Raw genomic sequence first — 24,748 nt, 5'->3', positions numbered from 1 at the left:
CTTAATTGTTAGTTATTATTGTTATTCTTTTAGCCCTCTCCAAGTCTTGAACTGTAAAAACAACATTGACCACAAAAACCATACAACTCCTCTCAGCTCATATGCAACGAATAGGATTGGCCCTCCCGGCCAAGACCATTTGGGCTACATCTTTCTGCCTCATTTCTCTCCTTACAGTGAGGGTTGTGTTTTGCAAGAGATGCAGCAGCATCAAGGCCAGTATGGCAGGACTTCCTCACTTGGAAATAGACTTTAAACAGACCTACAAACTCTGTTGAAGTTTGCATGATGGTGCCAGAGCAGCACGAAACAGCTCTAGCATCTGGCCTCAGGGGCTCAATCAGTTCTGTATGAATACTCATATGATGCAGTTATCATCAGCAAAGCCCATAGCTAAGCGCCTTGCTACCAAGACTCATGGCTTTGATTTAAGGAGCTCCTAGTAATCTGGGACACTACAATTAACATATTTAATAGAGCGACTAATGGGAAAGAATAAGGGGGGAAACCTGCAAACCACAGCTTACACCGATGACAGGGTAGGAAAGGAACAAAACCCAGAAGTTTCAAACTATGAAAAAAGCACACAGAGACGAGTTCATTTCTCCCTTTTGTTCTGCACAGTGCAAGGGAAAAAAAAGAATCACAGAAAATAATTAATAGTCAGTAATCTCAGACAGATTGGTTTCTCTTTTCTAAGGTAACATGAAAGATTTAGACATTTGTTCTGGGACACTTTGACAAGCCTGCTCATCAAAAGGCAGATGATCTGCACTTTATGAACACCAAATCCTTCCAAAATGTCTCACATAGTGGCACACAAAGTGTACAGACTTATTTTTAAAACATACCTCTGTTCCCTACCTGCGGAAGATCACAAACTACTCAGGTAGATTATTACAAGTGTTAGGCAACAACTAAGGGTTCCATAAAGTCATCTGTAGTTGTTCCAGGTAAGAAATGGCAATGGAATTAATCTAGTTTATAAACAGGATATAAACAAAAGTAGAATCCCTTAGTTAAGAACAGACAATGTTATTACAATTATGAGAAATAAAACGCAGTTCTTCTGGTCAGCTGGGTACTTAGTGCACTGATCTAGCTTGGGACGCAGGACCAGCTTCAGCTGGCTTGGAGAAGCAGCCAGAAGCAGCCGTTCATCTGATCAATGGCCAGGTAATAATAATGTATTACATACCATATTGCTGAGTTATAGTTATGCAGTGCTGTAACAATTGCCAGACCAAAACTCTAGCAAAATAGCCAGGTGACTAAATACATATTTATCTTTTACAGTGTCTTTTACAGGGTTATTTAATTATCTCCAAACCAAGTATTCTAAACTAAAGAAATAGTTTCTAATTATATTCAAATAGGTACCTAAATAACCTCAGTTCTGCCTTGGGTTTACTGTATGCAGTATACCATGTAGCACATTCATTTCACATGGTTATTATAGCCAGTAAACATAAAATGATTACAGAGTCACTGTAGCAGCTATGGCGCCATATTAGATAAAATGTCTCTTTGAGCAAGGTCTTCCAGCTTTCCAGTATCATGTCTTCATTGTATCTCCCACTGGAGAGCAAAGGCCAGCTGTCCTCAGAGAAGGGGTTGTCACATTCAAATGACAAAGAAAAGCAGAGGTCTTTCTTTTGCCTAAAGCCTTCTGGACTTTTATTCCTTCTAGAAACAATAGAGGAGGGAAGCAATGTTGAGAGATGGCAAGTGTTTAAGGAATTTCCTCCAGCAAAACATGATTTTTCAGTGCTGGCAACAAATTATATTTGGCAAATAATGACACTAAGTGGAAGATGATCATATTTCTTTAACAATGTAACCTACAGACAAGAGGTTTTTCCATCATTAAAATAGGTCCAATCTTAGGTGCCTACAGAATCTGTTTATAATCAAGCTAGTTAATGGATTTAATTGTAAACTTGGACAATATATGAACTATTTATAGGGTATGGGTAGCACTCATCTGAGATCATTTGAGTGCTCTAAGACTCAGGTACTGGGGTCAGCTGGGCATCTGGACTCCCTCATGGAGGACAGAAAAAGCAGCTCAGCAGTAGGGAGTTGACTTATTGGACTGGGTAGAGCTCCTGCTCTCCAGACACGACCAGTGTCCATATGCACACACCTGTTTTTTAGAAACATTAGATGAATCCCGTTCCTATTAAAAATGGATTAAGGTGTTTCCAATCCTTTGGGGGTAGTGTTGACTAAAAAATTTCAGCCCCACCCCCACCACTCCTACTCAGCTCTGTCCCCTCCAATCCCCAAGAAGGGTTGGTTATCCCTCTCCTTTGCACCAACTCAGCTAACTCAGAGATATAAAATGATCTGGTTCTAAAGAAGCACTTTTTTCCTATTAGCCACCTGTTTTTCTTTTTTTTTTTTTTTTTTTCCAGTCATAATCTTTTTTTCCTTAGTCATCTCATTTTCACCAGTCCTGGACACACCAGCAGTAGAACAGACACAGAGCAGATCCTTGTGTAGGGGCAAAGAAGGGTGGGAGAGGGTATATTGGATCCATTGAGGAAGGATCCATAACATGGACCTGCACCCTAATTTTCAAGAGGACCCTGCATTTTTGTGTTCATTCAGACAACTCAGAGGCTAAATGCAATACTCAACACTGCCTAGGTTAAAGACCCACAGTGTCATCTTCCAAGCAAGTGTAATGTGTTCATCCTCCTTCTTCAGAGTTTTCTTATCTCATCTCCAACTACTGTATGCCTGAAAGGCAGAGCACAAAGGCTCCTTGTCCAACTGGCCATTGATGAGACGAGCTGCCACAGCACTCTGACATCCCCTGCACTATTCCTTCTTCACACCTGCTCTTTGCCAGGCTCTTTCACAAAGCACACCTTCCCTGGGCCCCTCCAACAATCCTTCATCAAATTGTCCCTAAAAATCTAGGAGCCAAAACACCCACCTTCCTTACGATTTCTGCATTGCTGCCTGGCTCTATCACACACTACCCAGCTTGGATTTGTGCTGTCCCCCAAGGCCAGAGAAGCAGACCTTCCTCCACCCCCACATCAGTCCCCTGCCTGGATGAGACAGCTCGCCTGCAGCTGTGTGTGGCCTCGTCCCAGAAACTTTTATCCTAAAAATGTAGAAGAGCAAAATACCTCCTTGATACCCCACTGTTAACATCAATAGAGTGACTCCAAGAATGAAATGAGTACACTGGAAGAGGAAAAATTTGAGCAAAGTAGAAAATAAATAAATAATTTCTCTAGAGATATTTTGACACACATACACATACGGTGAGATTTTACAACTTAATTTGCTTGTGAATGGCACTCAACTGATTCAGTGTGGTTGCTACAGTAGATGTGTCCCCTAAAGAGTAACTCAGTGCACAAAGAATTACATTCATTCATGCATCAACATTTTTGAGTTAAGACACTTCTTTATTCCAAAGATTGTTGATTAGCCCCCTTTCAAACTCAGTATCCGCTGTCTGCGCCGTACATGAATCATGTTCGGCACAGGACATCGCTGATGCTTTGTCACAAACAAACCAGGAATAAAAAGATCGGCATTTCAGTTTATTTTTCCTGCATCTTGTTAAAAAACATACTAGGAATTTTGAAGAAACCTAATGCATAAATACATATTTTGTCTGATTCAATAGCATATACAATTCAAATGACACTGCATTAGAAAATCAAGGGGCTGCTGTTATTCACCAACACATTAAATGCGAGTGATTTACTTCTTTACCTTGACATTAGTCAGAGGGCCAAATCAGAAAACGATGCAACACTACTACAACTGCCTGCCCCTCCTTCCCCCCAACAAGCAACCAGAAAGCTACTGACCACTCTGACACAAAATGCTACTTCTTTAATCTCATCAACCATCACCTCTTCTGAGCCGTGAGGACAATAACAGATTGGTATTAGTAATCTCAGCCCTTCTCAGACAGTTGGAGGCTTGCATATCTTAACTGATGTGCCTAATTAGATGCAGCAGTGATTCAGCCTTCAGCTGTGGTTCCGTGATGCTGCTTCCAGGGTGCATCAGCGTGCTCTGCATCTCCCGGTGACTGAGGTGTTTACTCCTCATCACAATCGCTGTTATCTGTCAGAAGCGATACCAGACTGCTTTCCAAAGAACACCACTCCTTCCCTTATTTATATAGAAGTACTATCACCAGAAGGAGCAAGTTTCTGTGACTGAATGTTATTCCAGTGGAAGATAATAGCCTAGAAATCTTGGTGTCTTCCAGCCCTGGACAGAAAAGTCTGCTGAGCTTTTTGGGGGCTGCACAGAGGAACACTTTGGCACGTTATTCAGACTCCAGGCCTGCTCACTCTGCTTAGTGACATGGAAAGCTTTATGTCATGGGTCTCAGGCTTGTGAATTCTTATTTGTCATTAACTGGATGACATCTTTTTTCTCTTTTTTTCTTTCCTTTTTTTAAATTTAATTTTATTTTATCTTATTTTAGGTGGAATGACTTTCAGTGTCTAGCAGTGTGAACTAGAGATGAACTGCTCTTCTGGAGGGGAAAGGTCTGTATGTCATTAACTCCATCAACCTCTGTTGATTTAACAGAAAATGTAAGCAAAGAAACGTATCCTAAAGAATGGCAAAAAAAATCAGTGTTTTCTCAGGCTTTCTCCTTAGTAGATTAGAGCATCAAGAATATCCTTCAACAAACTTCAAAAGTGTGAAAGCCATGGTGGATAACACATTGTATTTGTAGATTTAAAATTACAACACTACATAGCTAAAAATCTAGGTGCCTTAGTGTGGGGAAACTTTTTGTCAATCTGGGGCAAAAAGCAGACCTCTGCTGAAATAAGAAGATGGCACCTACTTATGTAAGCCAAGGATATTGCTCCCTAATATCAAAGCCTATTATCACTTCTACTTACTTGCCAATTGCTATCTTTAGTGCTCTGTTTTCTATTGCAATAGCAGACCCCTAAGGGAAGCTAGAAAATCCAGTTCTTTATCAGTGATGTTTTCAGCTCTAATAGGAGAACTACAAGGCCCTGAACTCAGCTCTTTGTGAATAAAAAGGCTTTTAATTCATCTTTAAGGAAACAATTAGACATCATCCAGAGCATATAAATCAATCTGATTTTTCTTTTCCTCTATCAAGGCTATTATATATCTCTTTTCTTTTTCTTCCAGGTTGGCTTCTATTTTCTCTCAGTTGCAACTAAAGTTTCCTAAGGCAAGAAACTGAAAAAGAATCAGCAACATCTGGAGTTATCTACGCTTCTGCCAAATAAAACGAACACATCTGAAGAGGTCTGTTACTCAGAATAAAAAGGGAAGTGATGACTAATAAGGAAATGCAATTTACCAAAAATATCTCATTTTGCCTTTTCTTAAATATATCAGTCTTGTAAATCTCCTTGACCACCTAAAAGTCCTGCTTGGATCACGCGAGAGTAAGATTTGTCCAGAAAGAACAAATATTCAGCAGTTTTGTATGCTGTTTGGAGGTGAATGCAAGTCTAGAGATCATTCCATAGTGACTTATAAACCATAGACTTTGCATCTGAGTTAACATCCCTCAGCTCCATTTTCATCAATGGAAGCAGGCAATGTAGGATTCATCACACTTTTAAGCAGACATCTAAAGTAGCTCAGCTGAACTGCACCATAAAAGCAGCAGTTGCTCTCCTCTGACTGAAAAGGCAGCTCAGGACAACTAGCTCAGCCTCGACATCTATACCTGTAGATCACTAATGTTGGGAAATATGAGGGTCACCTCCCATAACTGTCTTGCAGAATTATCCCCCTCTTGCATTCCTCCTTCTCTTAGCTTCTCTTTGCTATAACTGGCACCCATAGACCATCATCCATTAACAAGAGAGGCTTTTGTCTTCTTTCTTAAGAACTTTTCTTAGAGGTCCTTAATGAAGAGGTGGTAAGAGCAGAAACATTTATCTGTTACTTAGGTATATTCAGCTTAACTTTCTTGTCCCTCCTTCCAAGTCCTTACTCTCAGTCCTCCTTCCCATCCTGTTTCTTTTTGCCCCCCTTAAATCTCATTCTCTAGGAGCCCTCCTTATTCCAGTCCCTCAAAAAAATCATTCCTACCCACTTGGCTCTACTAATCCTGACCTAATGTGCTAACAGCTCTGCCAAGCACTTACTGGAACCGATTTAGTCTGCACGTTCCTTAAACAGCAGTTATGGGATCTTGTATCTCGTCACATACAAATTGTTCTGTCCAGAACTCCACTTACAGGCTAACCACGAGTACCTGGACGAGACACCTATGGTAAGTGTGTAGTCACTCCAGTCAATGAAGCAACAGTCCCCTCCAGAGGAGCCTTCAGATCCTGTGCAGTGTTAAATTCCCCATGAAGAAATTAATTTCTTTTCACTAGTTACATAGAAGGAGGCCAGAGTGGAAATATTCCTTATTTTATGTTTTCCATGAACGGCCAAAAGATCAGTAGGGTGAACCTGAGCTTGTATCTTTTCTTTTTATAGGAATACATCTTAACATTTCTTTTAATACTTGGAAATAATAAATACAAACAATTACAGAGGCACTGAACTTTTAGATGCCTCAGGGCACTCTATCTGCTCTGAAGCCTATTCTCACCTCAAGTTTAGTGATTCTTCAACTGCTACTTGAGGTTAAGAGGAATGCTGCATCTGGCAAAATAAGGCCTGTTGACATTACCAATGGACCTCACTGATCAACAATGCAAAGAAAGAAAAAAAAATGCAACAATGGAAGGAAAAGGGAAATAAAACCAGGCTTTCTACCTTTACTAAAAGCCTCTAATATCCTCTCTCTATTACTACAAAAGCCAAGGGATGTTGCAAATTTGGATACACTGGAGAGCAATTTTCTTCTCTTTGATGTCGCTGATGAAACAACAGGTCTCTCCTCTCTTCATGTTCAATACAAACAGGAAAGGGACTCAACCCAGCATGAAACTGGGAACTGTGCCTGAGCTGTCCCTCTCCTGCTAACAGCAGTGGGATGGGTGCTAAAGCAGGGAAGGTCATCCACAATGGTACAAGGGGTTCAGAGGGAGGTGGCAGGTCTTGGGGAGCAAGCCAAGGTCACCCTTTGCCAGCACAGTCAGTGAGCAAAGGAGAGCACACACCAGGATCTGCCCCATTCCATAGCAAGTATTCTAGTCAGAAGAAAGACAAACTTGACAATCCTCCCCTTCAATTTTTTTTTTAATAATTTGAGGAATGCATGAGGAAATCACATGATCCATTCAGCCTAACTTGCATAAACTTACAGAAAAATATGGATTGAATTTTACAGCCTTTTCTTATCATTAGTATTTTTCCTTTAAATCTCACATTTTGTTGGGCTCACAGAACAACAAGGGCTGTCCTGCAGCTAATTTGAGGCCTGCCGATTCTCTGTGACTGCAAACAATCTGCAGCTTACTGGATAAAGTGTCTTCTTTGTATTTCGAAAATAGTCAGCACAAATCCAATTAAAAATGTTTCTTTTCTTTCAAATGTTATATTGTTCTGAGCGTTTCTGTGTAAGCAAGGAACCCTGGATTACATTCCTCTCCAGGGGATCCTAAATGTTTATACAAATCACAGTAGGCAGCATTACAACACTTCCAACTTTTGCCACATGCACTTTGTCTAAACTAGAACTTGGTCAGAAATGTGTCACATTGCAAACTGTAAAAAAGAGAAATTAAAGGAAACTGTCTTATTTTTGTTCCTTTTGAGGATGTAATTCTATTAACAGTTCCGTATGTCTTTTCCCCATCAGTTTAATTACGGATTAATTAATTCTTAGCAGTTTTCTAAAGCCCAGCAAAACATCGTCTGACCCAAAACATTTCACAGCAGGGAAAAAAGACAAGTTAGATAAAGAGAAAATCCATCCTTTGAAAAAAAAATGGTGTTTAGAAGAACAGGCAAGGCAAGGGTAAAAAAAGATCAGCTCTCCCTTTTCCTCAGCAAACACATGTCACTGCATGTCTTGCTCATTACATTTCACTCCTTTCCACTTCTGCACATCATGGCCCAGACTAAGCTTAGCTACAAACTGGTGATGCAGTATCCAAGGACTTCCTATTTTATGCCTTTTCTTGAGGATATCAACATCAAAGTGGTTGAGATACAGCCATGGCCATGATTTTGTCATTGGTGCTGTTCCACAGTCATGGATCTCTTTTTGAAAAGGCACACAAAGCCTGAACATGCTTGGAGGTGCAACCCAATGATTTAGTTTGTGTCTCAGGCTGAGGCAATGTGGTGAGAAATAATGGGGTCTACATTACAAATGCACAGGCCCTGGCAAAGGTTACATTTATTGTTGTCCAAGATAATTTCGGGAAGGGCTGGAGTTCACACCCTTTTCTGTGAGCTTGTGTGTTGCTCCTACCAGGCAGGTTGTGACTGCCATCTGCTTACATTTATGCTTTTATAGGGCCTTTTATCACAGGGCTCCCAAAGCACTTTACACACTTACACCTTGATTCTCTGTTGTAACAGGAGGCGAGTTTAAATTAAAATAATGTGCAGGTCGTAATCTTGGAATTGGGCTTTAGAGCCTCCTTTTTCACCTCTCAAGTGGGGCTATTACAAAGCAGGTACAAATAGCCAGAGCCAGGCATTTCAAGCCACAGTATGAAAATCAGGATATTTCTGTGAATGGAGAAAACAGAAAGACTTAGAAAAAAGAAAGCTATGTTTCACATGCATTGCTGATAAATCTCACAATGTAAAAGAGAAGCACATCTATGCCTTTAATAACTGTGCAGATGGATAACACTCCACTTGCCATGAAGAAAAGGAAGGACAACTCAAAAATCACTTATCTCCTTGTCCTTATATACAATTATTGGTGAGTGACTACTGCGTGTAACAGGGAAGCCCAAAGAAAAAAGTCTTTTTTCAGCAAAAGAGCTGCCCCACTTCAGGGAGGGGGAGCTGATGTTCTCAGCTATTGCAGAAGGTCACAGTGGCAGGCCAGGAAAGGCACAAGATGTGACATGTCCCTCCCATACACACAGCAGGCATAAGTGACATTGCTATGCTGACCGCCTGGGGAAGGGGACAGAAGCTGAAGCAGCGCAGGAAACTGAATGCAGGAAACGCGGGAGCAGAGAACAGGAGTTCATTTTTGGAAGTGCTTCCACAGGGTTAGGAAGTTAATTAGTTGCACAGCACGGCCCCAACCACCATGCCATGAAGCTTTTTTTATTAAATCTGCTTATTTTTGGACCCTCTGTTGCTCATTCTACTGCCACTGGCCAGGCCAATCAGAGAGAGCACGCTGCTCCTCCAGGCACAGGTGGACACCCAGAGCTGACATGTGCACCTGAGCCAGCCACCTCAGGCTCCTTTCCTGATAATGCAGAGAGAGGTTTTTCTTGGGGAAATGCTTCCTCTCTTCCTGAAGCTGATGGAGAAAATAGGACAAATTATTTGTACCCAACAAGTGTTTGTTTCATTCCACCCTGAAGTCAGGAGAGAGGACATTTCTCATGCCCTACACCCTGCAGAACAGGCCAGTGAATCTGCTCTTGCAGAGGACTTTAACTTTATTTTTTTTAATCAACACAAACACATAAAATAAAATAAAAATAAAAATAAAATAAAATAAAAATAAAATAAAATAAAAATAAAATAAAATAAAATAAAATAAAAATAAAAATAAAATAAATTAAAAATAAAAATAAGTGAAAATTAAAGCTGGTTACCTACAACTGGGTCTTCAAGACATACAACCCTACATACATTAGCTCATCACTAGGAAGGATAAGTTACCAGTTTACACCGTGGCATACTAACTTGACTTCCCAGATCAAAGCACCTGATCCAGAGGAAAAGACTGAGAAGGTAAAAAAAGACATGAGAATAGAAGGTGAGCAGGCATGGGGTAAAGAATCAGGAGAGGCAAGGAGAGCAGTGGAAAGATAGTATCAGAGACTGAAAGAAATAAGCAGAAGCTGCAACATTATAGACCTGCTCCATTCCTGACACCTTTCTCTTTCCTCTCCAAGTCTCTTCTCCATCCACCCTGACCCTCACTTCTCTGCCCTGGCTCACTTTGTGCATCTATTGCAGCTGAACTCATTCCTTCACCTGCACAGAGTCATTGCCACCCACAGAAAATTCCTCCAAACATCAGCCTGGGGTGGATTCTGGAGTAAAGGGGGGGCCTGAAATAGTTCCTGCTGACACCCTGCTCTTGCAGACAAACAACTCAGCACTCACTGGAGCTGGGACTGGAGTCCAAGTCCTCTGGCAGTTTTATGAAACTCTGGCTGTTCCTCGCCTCTGCTTTTCAAAAAGCACATGAAATGAAATGGCTTGTTCTGGGGCAAATGACACAATGGTGCTAAACGGCATGATTTGTTTGTTTCATCCCAGGAGGGGAGGAGGAGGGAAGGAATGTATATTTGATCTAATCCAAACCAATTTTTTTGTAGCTGTTGTTTCTGCTAAACTCTAAAAAAAAAAAAAAAAAAAAAAAAATCAATGGTTTGAACTGCCCTACACAAAAGAAGTTTGAGGGAAAAAGAGAGATACTAGACTCCATTTTTCTCTCAAGACTCATTTGACCCTCTGACACCTCAGCCTGGGAGGAACTCACTTACGAAACCCAGTGTTCAGAAATAAATGTTAAAAACAGCCCAAAGCTGCCCCACATTCAGGAGAAAAGCTGTTTATTTACTCTGCCTTCTCTTGCAGTGCCTGTATGCTTGTGTCAGAGCATGCTCTGAATTGCCCACTGACCTACATTCCCTGGGACACGAAGCTGTGCCTCCCTGCTCCAGGGCTCAGCAGCACCCCTTGCCCTGGCCCTGCACTCCCTCTCCAGCATTGCACCAGCTCTTCCAGCAACACTCTGCATAAGTGGATAATGTCTCAGGCCACCGAAGCATGCTTTTAAATGGATAGCCAGCCAAGTGTATATTAATTAAACTTAAAAGTTCTATTTATTGCCAAACACAGGGGGATTACACAGACAACAAGTGGTGGAAAGTACTCCAAAATGTTCTCACCCCTTTAATTACCATGCTATAGTTAGCCCAGCGAGCTGATGTATAATCAGCGCTGCTCTACGCACTGTTTACAGCAAGCACTCAGGAGAAACACACTTACTCCATGGCCTCTCTGAGCAGCTGCCACGTTTGGAGGGGCAGGAGGAACACAGAAGGCACCAAAGGGCTCTTTTCTTTATTTCCTCCCCTCATGGCTGCTCTTTTCCAGCACCCTGCTGTGATCCCTGCTCCGGGGGGGGTTTGCCACCAGCCCGTGACCCCCTCAGCAGTGCTTCCAGTCCATCACACCAAATCTCCCAAAGTGCCCAATGTGTATCTCTCCCAGAGCTGCCATCATGGAAGTTAATTATCATTGCACCACACTTTGCTGCTGGCTGATTTTAGAGCTGGGCATCTCAGAAGTTTGAATTTATTTCATGCCTTCATGTTTCCTGTGCTTACAGCTCATGCATTTCACAGGTGAGCTGAGCAGCCAAGTGAAGAAGTCAGGAAGATTTGGACCCCCAAGAGGCTGATCCTGTTCCCCTGAGTCTGTCACAGGAACCAACCACTTGAATTCAGAGACATCAGTGCTAGATCCGGCAATGTGATCCTACTCAGTTCCTCTAAGGGCAGCTTGCAAGCCCTCACCAAAAACATATCTTCTTTATAAAACTGAAGACGAAAAAAAAAGAGCAAAATAGGGTAAAAAATTAATAGCCCAGCTTGAAAAAGCCCTGCTCTCACTCACACATACCACTACACCGAGTTAATAGCACTGACCTCTGTGCTCCTCTGTTCCCCTATCTCCCAGCAGTGCCTCACAAGCTGTAGCATATTGCTGTCTGCTGCTCAACTTGGCTGCTTTCAGCACTGGCAGCTCATTTTCCTTCCCTTAATCCTCAAATCCTCAGTTCATTTCCAGGTGTTTTCATTGAAATAGCATGAGAAAGAATACACATGCACCCATTAGCAAGCCAGCAAAACCCTTTCATCCTCTTGCATTTTCACAACTGATTGCAACTGAAACAGCAACATGTATTTTTCACATGACCCTGGATGTTTCAAAAGTCGTATCTTCTCCCAACTGTACACATTTCCCCATCCAGACAACCTGAACAATACAAGGAATAGGTAAATAAAGTCATGGTAAGCATGGGAAACAGCTGAGTAAATCACATTTCAGCATCACAATGTCTTCCACTGCTACCACCTTGTGCAGTCTGAAGCACATTTAGTACCTCCACACTCATATAGTTAACAGCTCTTTAGATAGCAGTCCTGTTTAACCTTCACCAAAACAGTCTGACTTCATCTTCCAGGACCTGAGAGTCTCTCTCACAAGATCCAGAAAGCTGCATTTCTATAAGGTAGAGTGAGGTGAAGGTATGAACCCTCCCGAGCTTCAAACCTTGGGCTTCTCTGTAAGATAAGGTCTGTCTGAGTGGCTGAAAACATCACTTGGGGAATTGTCTGTAAGCCTAGAGCTAGCAGAGCAAAGAGCACTTTGGCCAGTACTACGCCTTGCTGGAAGGTGCCAGGCAGGAGGGCAAAAGGGGAGGGGGAAAGTTTGGCATCCTTGAGGGGGATGGGATAGGTGAGAGGAAATGGGACACACTGCAACATCCAGTGTTTCTCATCAGCCATGCCACCTGTCATGCTCTACCTCCAAAAGCACTGACACTCAGACTGAGACCAGGATGTCTAAGGATTTCAGGATTAATCCAGAAAGGAGGGACTCTGCAGCTTTCCCATTCCACAAACAGAATAACACCAAAGCCTTTCAAAGAGAAACTGGTCAGAAATTTTCTGATCAGAAAATAGAAATTTATTCCTTCCCAAACTGTTCCTGCTTTCCCAAACACAGCAGACATCTCAACTGTCTGGAACCTCACTCAAGGCTTTGGAGGTGAGGCTTGGGATTTGGGACACCAGTTCAGCACTCAGAGTCTCCTTCCCTGCTGAACTGCCCTGGATCCAGGAGTCTTGGGAACTGCCAGCAAAGGTTTACTGTCAAGGCTGCATTACACTGTCCTCTCTGTTCCACTGAGCAGGTATAGACCCTGCAGAGTGGCTGGAAATTTCTTCAGTCTTTCTTTCCTTTGCTTGCTTTAATATACATCACATTTCAAAACAACAGCATTTCTTTCAAAGTGAAATCCAAATTTTTAGGCAGCTCTGCGGTTAGTGCCTACATTAACAATCTCTGGACCAAAATGCAAAATTTATACACTTCCAAATTTCTTTGGGACATATTAAAAATGCCCTAAGAAAAATAGCTGGCAGATCAGCAAACTGAATAGCCCCAAATTACACTGAAGTTTGTGTACATGCATGTGCATGTACTGCCTCACAACCAGCAGAAAATGTTCCCTGTCATAGGACAAGCATTGCCTAAGTGGGATTAAGGTGCTGAACTACTTTATGTCTGCATCTGGCACAGCTTTTGCTGGACAGATGACTCACATTCATTCTGCTCTTAATTGCTAAGTCTCTTGAAGACTTATTCTTATGCTGTTCTATCTTTTTGTAATAGGAAAAAAATTAATTTCCTTGTATATGGAAGTGTGTTTCCATATATCCCACTGCCATGTGTTGCTGCAAACACATGCTCTGGATCTTGACCATGTTTCACAGGCTTGCTAGGACTGTGTCATGGAGGCATTTTCAAATGCCTCCATGAAAAAACTGCATTTCCAGGAAGAAAGGCAGTTTGCCCTTTCTTTAGAGAGCAGAAGACACCAGTGCTGCCCAAAGAGTTGCTATGCATGCGAGTGGTGACGTCCTAGATGAATTTGCTTGTCTCAGGGTTGTCTGCAATGAGAGTGGTGGTAATGGTGGATGTTATCAGCCTCAGGATGGGAAGACACAGATTGGCCCAGAAGAGCTTTTTCAGATATTTAGAAAGAGGTTTTGTTCCCTGGGCAGTATGGCTGGCCACTGTTCCAAAGAGGAGCTCTTTATACCACGTGAAAGCCTTCTCCCAGGCACAGTCCTGGGACCTGCAGACCCCAGAGCTGAGCTCAGCCCTCCAGTCCATTGCTGTGGACTTACTCAGGTACATGCACATGGCCTTTAAGTCCGGAGCCCTCCTGTCTCCTCAGCAATCACTGCTCCTGCTAGAGTCTGGTTCCAACAAAAACCATTCCCTGACTTTTATGTCACTTTCCACATTACTGCACCAGCTATGGCACTGCAGCCAGTTCCTTGCAGAGCCAACCCCAGATGCTGGATGTTCCTTCTGTTCCTCAGGCCATTAGAGAAGTGTCACCAGCTGGACACTGAGTAGGGCAACTCATGAGTCACACGGCACCCAGTGGTGCTCCCAAAGTTCCTGTGTGAGTGATGGGCATTCTGCAATACAAATAAATAAAAATTCTTGTGTAAATATAACACACAGTGATGCTGCCACTGATTTGCACATAAAATAGCAAACACAAGCTCAGCTTGTTTTGTAGGTTTGAGGGGTGGCTTGAGATACAAGTTAAATAAGGTTTTATTTCTGGCTTCACCCCTAGGACCAATGTTCACTGATACTGATATTTAAAGAAGTGCTTTCTTCAGCAGGGCTACAATCCAGGGTGTGTGGTGTGGTGGTCTTTTTTTTCCTATGCTGGCTTCAAACAAGCTGTGGGTGTCTAGGTGGGTGGGTTGAGTGACATATTAGTGAGGAAGCTTCCTCCCCTTTCAGAGCTACATGGAGAAGTCAGAAAGGCATCGTTTTAGAAAGTGACAGGCAGATCAGGTTGGACTATTGCTGATGAAAAAGGGTTTAAATCCATCAAGAATCTTGAATTTGGAACTGCACTGCTACAGAGAGCAGGGTGAAGTGAACTTCACTAACCTCTATAAATATTATCTGTCATTTAATTTCAGATTTGCTCCTCGAAAAGCCTTTCAAAATGCACGCTGCCTCCTTTCAGCTCCTGGCATCCAATCAAACGAGCTATCTAACAACAAGGAGAAGAGGAAGTCTGTCCTTTGCCTCCATTTAGAAGTGAAAGATTCCCCCTTCCCTCCTTCCCACCCTCTTCCCCCCACCCCCCCACTGACTCTGAAGGTCTTCCAATTATCTCCTTTACCTGCCGCATTAAAAAGTAAAACATATGAGTTGCCAGAGATACAGAGTCTGAGGACAAGCCACTGTGGCAAAGCCATGACATTAGAACAGATGGAAAACTTCTCGGGAACAAAATGTGCACAAAAAAATGGGTTCTGGCTTTGAAGTGTATATTCACGGTGGGTGCTTTCATGTCTTTTGAAAAGCCCTAGCTCAAATATGACCTACTTAGGCAACATTCTTATTTATGTCTCCAACTAAGGAGCAGTATATTTAGCAAATGAGAGGAAATCATCCCCCTGTCATGTTTATAGATTGGAGCAAACTTTGCTGTTTAATTCTTCAACAGATTTGTCTCCATAAAAGTGGATGTAATTTAAACACTGTTAAAAAAATCAATAAATTCCAGAAACTTGGGATAAATGGAATCATAATTTCAAATATATATATATTATATATGTACAGACATACATACAGAGAAATAAAGAGAGAACATTTATTCAGTAGACTGCGGTTAAACCATATTTATTTAACTGGTTCAAGAGTAATGGATAAGGCTGAGCAAAGGTGGAGAGTGAATTGTAAGACTCTGCTATTTGAACTGATGCTAAATGCTAACTATTCTGTAAGATAATAAGGAAAATTCTTAACTCTTCATAGACTAGGTAGGCTTACCTGAACCAAAATGAGAGGAGACTAAAATATAGTTTACAAGATTCTTAAATTCAAGAAATTGAAGTTGAAAGGCATTTCAGAAGGACATTTAGTTCATCTCCCAAAGGCAAGATAAATAAGACCTACGTTGTTCTGGACTGTAATCTGTCTAACCCCCAAGGATGGATATTTGGTAAGCTTCCAAGCAAGCTATTTCCTCTTTTCGCAATTATCACTAGTAGAAGGATCTTCCTGGCATCTAAGCCATGTCTCTCACTGAGGTTACAGCCCATTACCCCTTGTCCCAGAGGACAAAGAGTACAGATTATTTTTTTCTGCTTTTTAGTAACCTTTTAAGATTTATCATGTTCCTTCTTTCTTCTTTTGATTTGGCAACCCTGGTTTGTTCAGTCTTCTCCCACAGATCATGTTCCTCATCAATCAAAAGTCTGTCACCCTATTGACTCACATCTCACCTATTCCCTCTTCTAAGATGATCCACTCCAAAACCCAGAGCCTTCTCTTCAAGAAGTCACCTACTCTCATTGCATTAATGCTGTTCAGTGTTCCTACCTCAACAGAGGAGAGTCTTGCAGCTGTCCCTGCCCCATTTTGTACGGGCCACCCATCCAACTTCTCCAGGTTACTTTACATTCTGAACCCATTCTCTACCTGTCCCACAGCCTATCCCAGCCTGAAAAGCAAACAAGAACCTCTGCTTTCCACCATTGCTCTGCATCACACTCTGTCCCAGCAAATCCCAAAGCAAGCCACTCAAAATCCCCTTGCAGTTTCACAGGTAACCATTGGGAACCAATCTCTGACTACAGCTTGCTGTACACATGTGTACTGACCTCAAAGGACAGTTTCTTCTCATCCTGGTTTTACCATGTTGCTTCTGACTGTGTCTTGTAAAACAGTATGAAAAACCTTCTTAAAATCAAAACACCTGACAACCACTGGTTTTTTCCAACCAACAAGGTCTGTTGCTGTGTCTCAGAAGGAAAAGAGATTGGTTTCAGGTGATTGACTCCTGACAAATACATGCCAGCTGTCCTGCTCACATCCTTATTCCCTTCAAGGGGTTTATGATCCGGTGTTTGGTTGTTTATTCCGTGTACTGGCTGGTATACAACTTCACTACAAATCCCCAGGTTCAGCTGTTTCTCCTTGTTATGGATAGACACTATCCCTGCCGTTCTTCCACTCTCTAGAACATCTCCTCTCCTTCATGACTTCTTGGGATAAATACTAAACTTCATGGTACTGTTTCAGTCAGTTCTCTGGTTCTCTATACCCAAGGTTGAATTTCATAAGACCTGATACATTAAAAAGCCATTTTGTTTATTTCAGTATTTTCTAATCTCATTTTTCTCTACAGTAGCCTGAACTATTATCCTGTAGTCACTGGCTTTATTAACCCTTCAATCATAGCTGAGCTTCTCAAGCAACACTGATTCAGAAGCTGATAATTTATTTCCGATAACACTATTCACTTTGAGGGAATGACCTAGTCTTCCACAACCTTTTTAGGCCAAATATTTCAGAAGTTCTCATGTTGTTTCTTAGCTACCTGATGCTCAAAGGCCCCCTTAATCTCCTAAATGGAAAGGACTGCTTAGCGTCTTAAAAAAACAAGCCCCCAGCTGAGGTTCATACTTTATATCTCAAGACAACTGTGACTCTTCCTGATCAAAGCTGATCTGAAAATACCATAGGAACACTTACCTTGTCACTGCTCCAGCTGAACGTAGAAGGCCCCTGGTGTGCAGAAATGGAAGTAGATCATCAAACCCCCGTAAAACCTAGTCCACATTTTCAGTCAGAGATCTGAACCATTCTTCTGCAACCCAGCAGTTTGGCCTACCTTAAATTCAGCTTAATTCTCGCACCTTGCCCTCCCAAGTCATAACATCATATTTATACTTGTCTCTTTAATACTTGTTTAGAGAACACTTACAAATCCACTGATGAAATTTAAAAACCCAAAAGACACGCTTTCCCTTAAAATGGATTAAAACAGTGTCAGCTCCCTTGAAGTTAATGAATGAATACTATTCCTTAGAGCTGTTTTTATTCCTTCTGATATCCTAAATGATGCTGAATCAGAAAGGGTGAAGTAACTGAAATCCAGATATGTTAGTTTCTGCTCCATTAGGAAAAGGAAAAATCAATTTGGCAAAACATAAAAGAAGAAAATCAATAGGGAAAGAAATTTTATTTTCAGTTGAAAACTAAGAAAACATTACAAACAATGGTGAGTGAAAATTATTCATTGATTTGTATAACACCTTTTACAAGCCCAAAAAGTGCTCCAAAGAATTATAGATTATTTAAACCTAAGGATCACTTACCACCAAAATGCATCTATCTCTGGAGTGGAATGCAGCTGCTACAAAATTGCAATAGCAAACAAAACACCACAGCTTTAGGGCACAAATGCTTTATCTGAAGATGCATCAAGGGAAGTTGAAAATGCAGAATGGAATTATCCAGGCTGAATATGACCACACTGCAACTATATCGATTTCAGTTTATGCTTAAACTCACAGAAGATAGGCCCATCAGCCCATTAAACAAACTTTGACTCACAAAGTCCCTAAAATGCTCTGGGGTAATGTGGCAGAGGATGGGTTTGGCCTATTCCTCCTGCTGTTTCCCTGGTCACTGCCAGGAAGCCAACAGCACTAGGCTGATGGCCCTTAGGTGTGAAGTGACCCTCAGCAGCAGGGCAGCCACCTCTGGTGGCAGGGCAGGGGGTGCAGCAGGAGTCTTGTGTGTTCTCTGGCATGAAGCACCACGCTCATCCAGAGGTACTCTAAATCTTCCACGTTAAGCACACATTAAGTTGTTTCAGGATATGGGCCACATTTATATCACTGTCATTAGTAGCAAGGGCTCACACTGCATAAAATTGCACAAAGTACCTTTTGTACCTCAAGATGTACTTAGCAAGCAAACTCCTAGGGGCAGGGAATGTGCAGTCTTCTGTTTCTCTAAAGCACCTTAATCAATTATGGCAATATAAAAATGATTTATAACAATCTATTAAAAATACAACTCATGACTTATCACTCCTGGGGTCCTGGGAATATACTGTAGGATTTGCTATATAATTGTAAATCAAATCTAGCGGTCAGTACCTCGTGTTTTAGAGAAAGATGAGAACCATTGATACACGTCACCAATTGCAAGTGCAGCGTGTCTTAGATGATACAATCTTGGGTCATCACCCAGTCTGTGACCGGGGGGAAGCAGAAATGTAGAATAAAGTGGCAGAAATTTCAGTTCCCTACAGTATGTAACCCAATCAGCTCTTCCACTGATCAGGAAGCTGCCAAAAGCCCAAGAGCTGCTGCAGGGCAGGTAGGCAGGCACACTTTAAACACTTGCCATCAGTGCCATGGCAGTTTCTTTCCCCCTCAGCTTTCTCTGGAAAAGCTTCTAGGGAAGATGAAAGTCCAAAATAGCAGCAAGACAGAATAAACAGCTTGCCTAAAAGGCCACAAGCTGGGCTGGAAAGAGATTCACAAAGCATCTTGCACCCACAGTCCTAGGCAAACTGCATTGCACAGGATGACCCAGAGCACTGAGGACAGCTGAAGCTATTCATGGGGTAGAAACACAGCACCTGTTTCATCCCACCCAGTTCAACAATCCAAGTCTACCTGTTCCTGTGCTAAAACCAAGAACATGTAATAAGAAAATCTCAGTTTAGAAACCTGACCCCTCTCTCCTCATTTTCAGAATAGCCAAGAGCTAGTACAGAAGCCTGCACCAGTGTCAGAATCAAAATAGACATTGGGTGCATCAGAGGTACACACCGTATCTGATAAAATACTCCTAATTCTGACCATCAGCAGGCAGGGATGGAAACTATTTGCACCCTGGAACTGCCTGTTTTTGATAAAGCATATTGATAAAGCTGTGTTCATAGGAACACCCAGGCCAGGAACTGAGCTATCTGGCCAATAAATTCCTGCCTCTGCTCTTAAGCACTTTTCATAAGCTGGTAAAGCTGTACCTTGAAGACAATGTCAGAGCAGATGAGAGAGGTTAACCCCTGTGTGAGTGATCACACAGCACAGGCTAGAAATCCACAACGCACAGCTAATCAGAGATGCCCTCACCCGATAAAACTAGCCAAGAATACCATACTTTAGGAAGACATCTTTAATTTTAATGTCATATTGAATAGATAGATAGATAAATCTGCATATGAGAAATGGCAGAAGCTGTAGGAATGCTCATTTCTTCTTTGCTTTCACACTTTCTACCAATCCTCAGCTTCATCTCTTCCACTGCTCTGTCCCCCAGTTAATGAGCTTTCTTCCTGTGGTTGGGAGAACTCTTAATGTATTACATTCTTAAGGAAGATTCAGACATAAAGGCCACTACTAGTACAGAATATGTTTCTTGCATCATAAAATCATTAATGCATTGATTCTTATGGGTCACCCTGCCCAATTCCCTAGGGATTAGCACAACACCAGTGACAGGTGATGCTCTATCCCTACTTGGATTTCCAAAAAGGATTCCTTTGTAGGTACTCTAGCACCTAATATGGCTTACCCTGTACCTTTTTCACAGTAAGGTCATTCTCTCTTCTAAATAGCTGCCTTTTTCCGGAGAGCTTTGTCTCTTGAGAAAATGTTCTTTGGTTTTATTTGGCTAAAGCTGGCCAACCAACTCAAAAGTCACTGAGAAGACAGCTACACACCTCACCTCACCCACAGTGCAACACAGAAGCCTCATTTTCTAAGGAAATGAGGCTAAAAAACAAACAGTGAACTCAGAATCTTCTGGTCTCTCACTCCCTGTGAATCTAATATTTATCTTTGTTATAACCTTCTTCTGACAGGTATTGCCTTTATCTGTATTTTGTAAAGCTTTGAGCATATTGCCAGCACTTTAATAGTAAAATATCATAGAGAACCATATATCTGAATATTATTATGCAGAAAATATGTGCATGTTCACACAGACAGCAGATATATAAAAATACTGAATATGTAATTTAAGGCCGTATTTGTGTTTGAGTATGTAGGTCAAACACAGGGCAAAGTTTTTTCTATTACACACAAAACCTCCATGTACACTGGACTGAAAGAAAGCACATAAAAACCCCTTTAATTCTGGATGCTAAAAGGTGCAAGTTCTGACTAGCGTTTGGAAGGGTGATTTCCCCAGGGAACCCCAGGTGTTCTGGGCACGCGCCAAGCCATTATTGCTGAGCACTGGGGTTGAGGTTCACCTCACCTAACCTCGGCCATCTGTCTCCCTGTAGAGACTCAGGCACCTCCGGAGGGTGATACCTGGGAGGATGGAATGAATCAACCTGCCTGAGTCTCACCACTGACTACAGGGGCGGCCCAGACTGCTCACTCAGATAAACCGTGTAATTTTTGAATAATTCTGGTTAGGTGAGATGAATGCCAAACTTGGTGAATATTAGCCTACAAAAACCAAGTGAGTGGGAAGATTCCACATCACAGCTGGATGAGAATAAGAAAGAGCAAACCATAAACCCTGAATTCTCAGGGTCTACACGGAAGCAAGAACTGGTTTATAGTACCCAGAAACTTCTGCAACTGCATGAAGAGGTATTTCATAAGAAACAAGCAAATATCACTAAGGCAACTAACATTACCATTTTGAATATATTTATTGACAATGAAACTTTGAAGTATTCTCCCTATAGGTACTGAAAAATAGTGACCACTGTCAGCAAATGGCAAAGGGGCAATTTCTACTTTGGTTCTGATTTGGATAATTTCTCTTTAGTCACCACAAAAATCAGAATGAAGATCTAGAGTGAAAAAACCCAAACAAATCCATACCACCCGAGCTGGACTCTGCAGCAGCAGGCTCTAATTGTTCTACCTTTCCCATATTTCCAGCAGAAAGGGTAGTACACATGACCCACTGGGCAGTGGGTTTAAAAATGGCCAGTCGTGCACTCATTTCTGCAGTTCAATTTGTTGGGTTTAGAGTAATTCTATTGGTTTCAAAGTTCTACTTCCCATTAGTGCTATTGACCATGAGATACTGTTAGAGGGGGATTTTGTGCTCTTTTTTCCTACCTTCACTGGCTGGAACACAGCTTTTCCCCATGTCCATTAAATATACATTTGAACAGCATTTCCACCTGCACTTTGTCACCTCGGCTTCTCAAGGGGTGTACTTCCACTTGGCTCCGAGCTCAAGGGCGCCCTTGATATCAGTCTGAGAGTGCCAACAGGCATGCTAATGCCCATTTGAAATAGCTTTTCCTTTGCCTCAGATGTTTTCATGCACTCAACAAATAAAAAGTCTCTGCTTCACTCCATCTGCAGTGCTGTAGGACGCCCTCACCTCATTCTGTCAGTGAGCTACAGTTGCTTTCAGGCTCCTTCTAGACTTCACTTTCCTTCCTGGAGTGTGTCGTGTGTCCCCCCTACTTTAGGATCCAAGTTAGCAAAAGGCTCTGAGTGTATTTTATCTAAGCTTACCTTCTTGAAGGTGCTCACCCCACTGCTGTTAATACTGTATTTATTTTCAAAATGTCCTCATTCCCTTGGAAATTAGAAACACCCTGTAATTACGAGCTGCTTCTGAATGTGAAAGAACACAAATTGCAAAGAGGGAACAAAAACTGAATTTTCTGCAAATAAAACTTTGGCAGTAAAGATAATTTGTTCCTCTGCTGACAGTAAGAGGTGTCTATATGGGTCACTGAAGAGGTTCTTTACTGGGAAAAAGTTAAATTCAGCAACTACCATCTTGTCCTGTGGGTGAAGCATGCTATCTCAAATACGCAATGCAGCCCAAACTGGGTGTCATCTTTTTTAAACTTTCTTTTTTTGTGAATCACTTCCAAGTCTTGGGGGTAGGACATCACGACAGCCAGTTCCTCAACAAAGAACTGACATGAGAACAAAAGCTATTCCTGAAGAGTTCTCAAAATAAAAGTGAGACAGATGAGTGAGGAAAAGTTGCATGGGTGTTTCATCAACAAGAACATGGTCAGGAAAAAAGTATCAGAAAATATAAATTCATTAAAGATTAACTGGCTCACAGAAGTGTCAGTTCTGCAGGAATATGTTTTAGGAGAAAAACACGAGAAGGCCCCAACACTGTGAATACATAAGGTTTGGACACCTTCAGAGATAATAGTGTCAGTGTTTCATCTGAGAATTATTTCCCATTTTTAATATATTTGTATATTTTATGTTCCAGTACTGTATTGAATAGCAAAACCAGCACAGTTGATTCAGAGTAAATCCTTCCTGGAACCCTCCTCTGTGAGGAGGAATTTCAGACTTTTTTTCTAAATTGAAACTATGGTAAATTTCAAAATCTTGAAATCCTTTAGAAGATAGAATTTTCACTCATTGCCCGACACTGTTTTGACTTCAACTCTTTGTCAACAGCTAAGTTAAGCTTTGGGAGAAAATGCTAGTGTCCTTTTGAAAAATTATTCCTGCTTGGATTCCCGTTCCAACGGCATCTGGTGAGGGCTGCTTTGCCATAAATCTAGACCAAAAGCTGCTAAGCAGTTGTCCTAAAAAAACTACAGTTAAGTACCTGGCCATATTCTGGACCCTGGGCAATATTTTTCATAATAATTATTTCTGCTATTGTCATTAGCTCCAGCACTCTCACTATTTATTACCATAGGTATTTCGAGACTCATAAAAATGTGCTCTTACTCAAGGCTTAAGCAACACATGAAATAAATCAGCAGCACTGAACACTGGCTGACACTGGATGAAACCTGGCTGGGAACAGCTGGGTTGCTCTCTTGACTAAATATTTACAAAAGCCATGATTATATCACTGAGTGACACCGTGTGAATATAACAATTTATCAATCATCATGTTTAACTGAAATCCCTGCAGGAGAGGATGGCATTCTCACTTAACAATAAGGTTCTACTGTATGCTAATTAAGTCACTTATTTTGCGGCTAAGCTTACTTCAGGGATATTTGGGCATTTTTGCTACCCATTTCCTAAGCACTGCTTACTTCAGAGGCAGAGAGAACAGAGAGTTCAGCAGGGCTGTCATCTACACCAGTACCCATCCAGTAACACTGCTGGAATTGCATGGGGCACACACCGGCACAGACAGAATGTGTAAATGCACAGAATGTGTAAATGCACAGGATTTATTTTGTTTTCCACGCTCCTGCCATGGCTCCCCTGCCCGCTGCAGGGTGCCCAAGGGCAGTGAGTACTAGGGCAGTTTCCCTGCCACCCCCCTGGCTGCCACAGGACCTGTTTCCACCAGCTCCAACCACTTCAGTCTGCTGCCTTTGCACACCCTCTCCCAAGCAGGCAGGGAGTTTCCCTGCCATACCCCTGGCAGTGCTCACAGCACTGGCTACAGCTTTCTGTCCAAACTGAAATGCCCATGTCCCTAGGAAAGGTTCCAATTTTCTCACCCCATATTTACCAGGTTAGGCAAAACCGAGGGTTTGTTCACCCTAAAACTACCTGAAGTTTCACCTTGTAATGCAGGGCTCTCCAACACCAAACCCACCTCCCTGACAGCACTGACACAAGTCTGTCTGAACAGAGAGTGCAGGACAACCTGCCCCTCTGCCAGCAGGGACCTGGTGGCTCTCTTTCCATCAGAGCTGGTGAGCACTGACTGGGTAAGCTCCTGAAAAGGCCCCTGAATACAAGGCTACCTGCTGCAAGGAGAGAAGGGCTGGGACATGAAGATTTCTGCCAAAAAGTGTGACATTACCAGGAAACATAAGGATCAAGTTCACACAGATGGGAGAAGCAAGTGGACCTGCTCAGAGGGGAGAAAGTTCCCATGAAGATAAAGGCAGCCTGTCACACTGATATGAAACATGTCTTTGGGCACTAGAAGCCACTACCACATGGCATGAGCTTTTTATGAAATCTTCCACCTTCTGCATCATGCCAGATTAATTCCCTCGTACCATCAATGGCATGAACAGTTCAGCTCCCATCCTGTCTCCTCAGATTGCAGGTTTTACTCCAATGCAAGAGAAAACACAAACCTCCTATTTACCAGTCCCACTGCACAGACACTTAAGAAAGTT

The sequence above is a fragment of the Molothrus ater genome, chromosome 3 (assembly GCF_012460135.2).
Source record: "Molothrus ater isolate BHLD 08-10-18 breed brown headed cowbird chromosome 3, BPBGC_Mater_1.1, whole genome shotgun sequence".
NCBI classification, from domain to species: Eukaryota; Metazoa; Chordata; class Aves; order Passeriformes; family Icteridae; genus Molothrus; species Molothrus ater.
The sequence above is the reverse complement of the archived record's forward strand: the minus strand, read 5'-3'. Positions refer to the sequence as shown.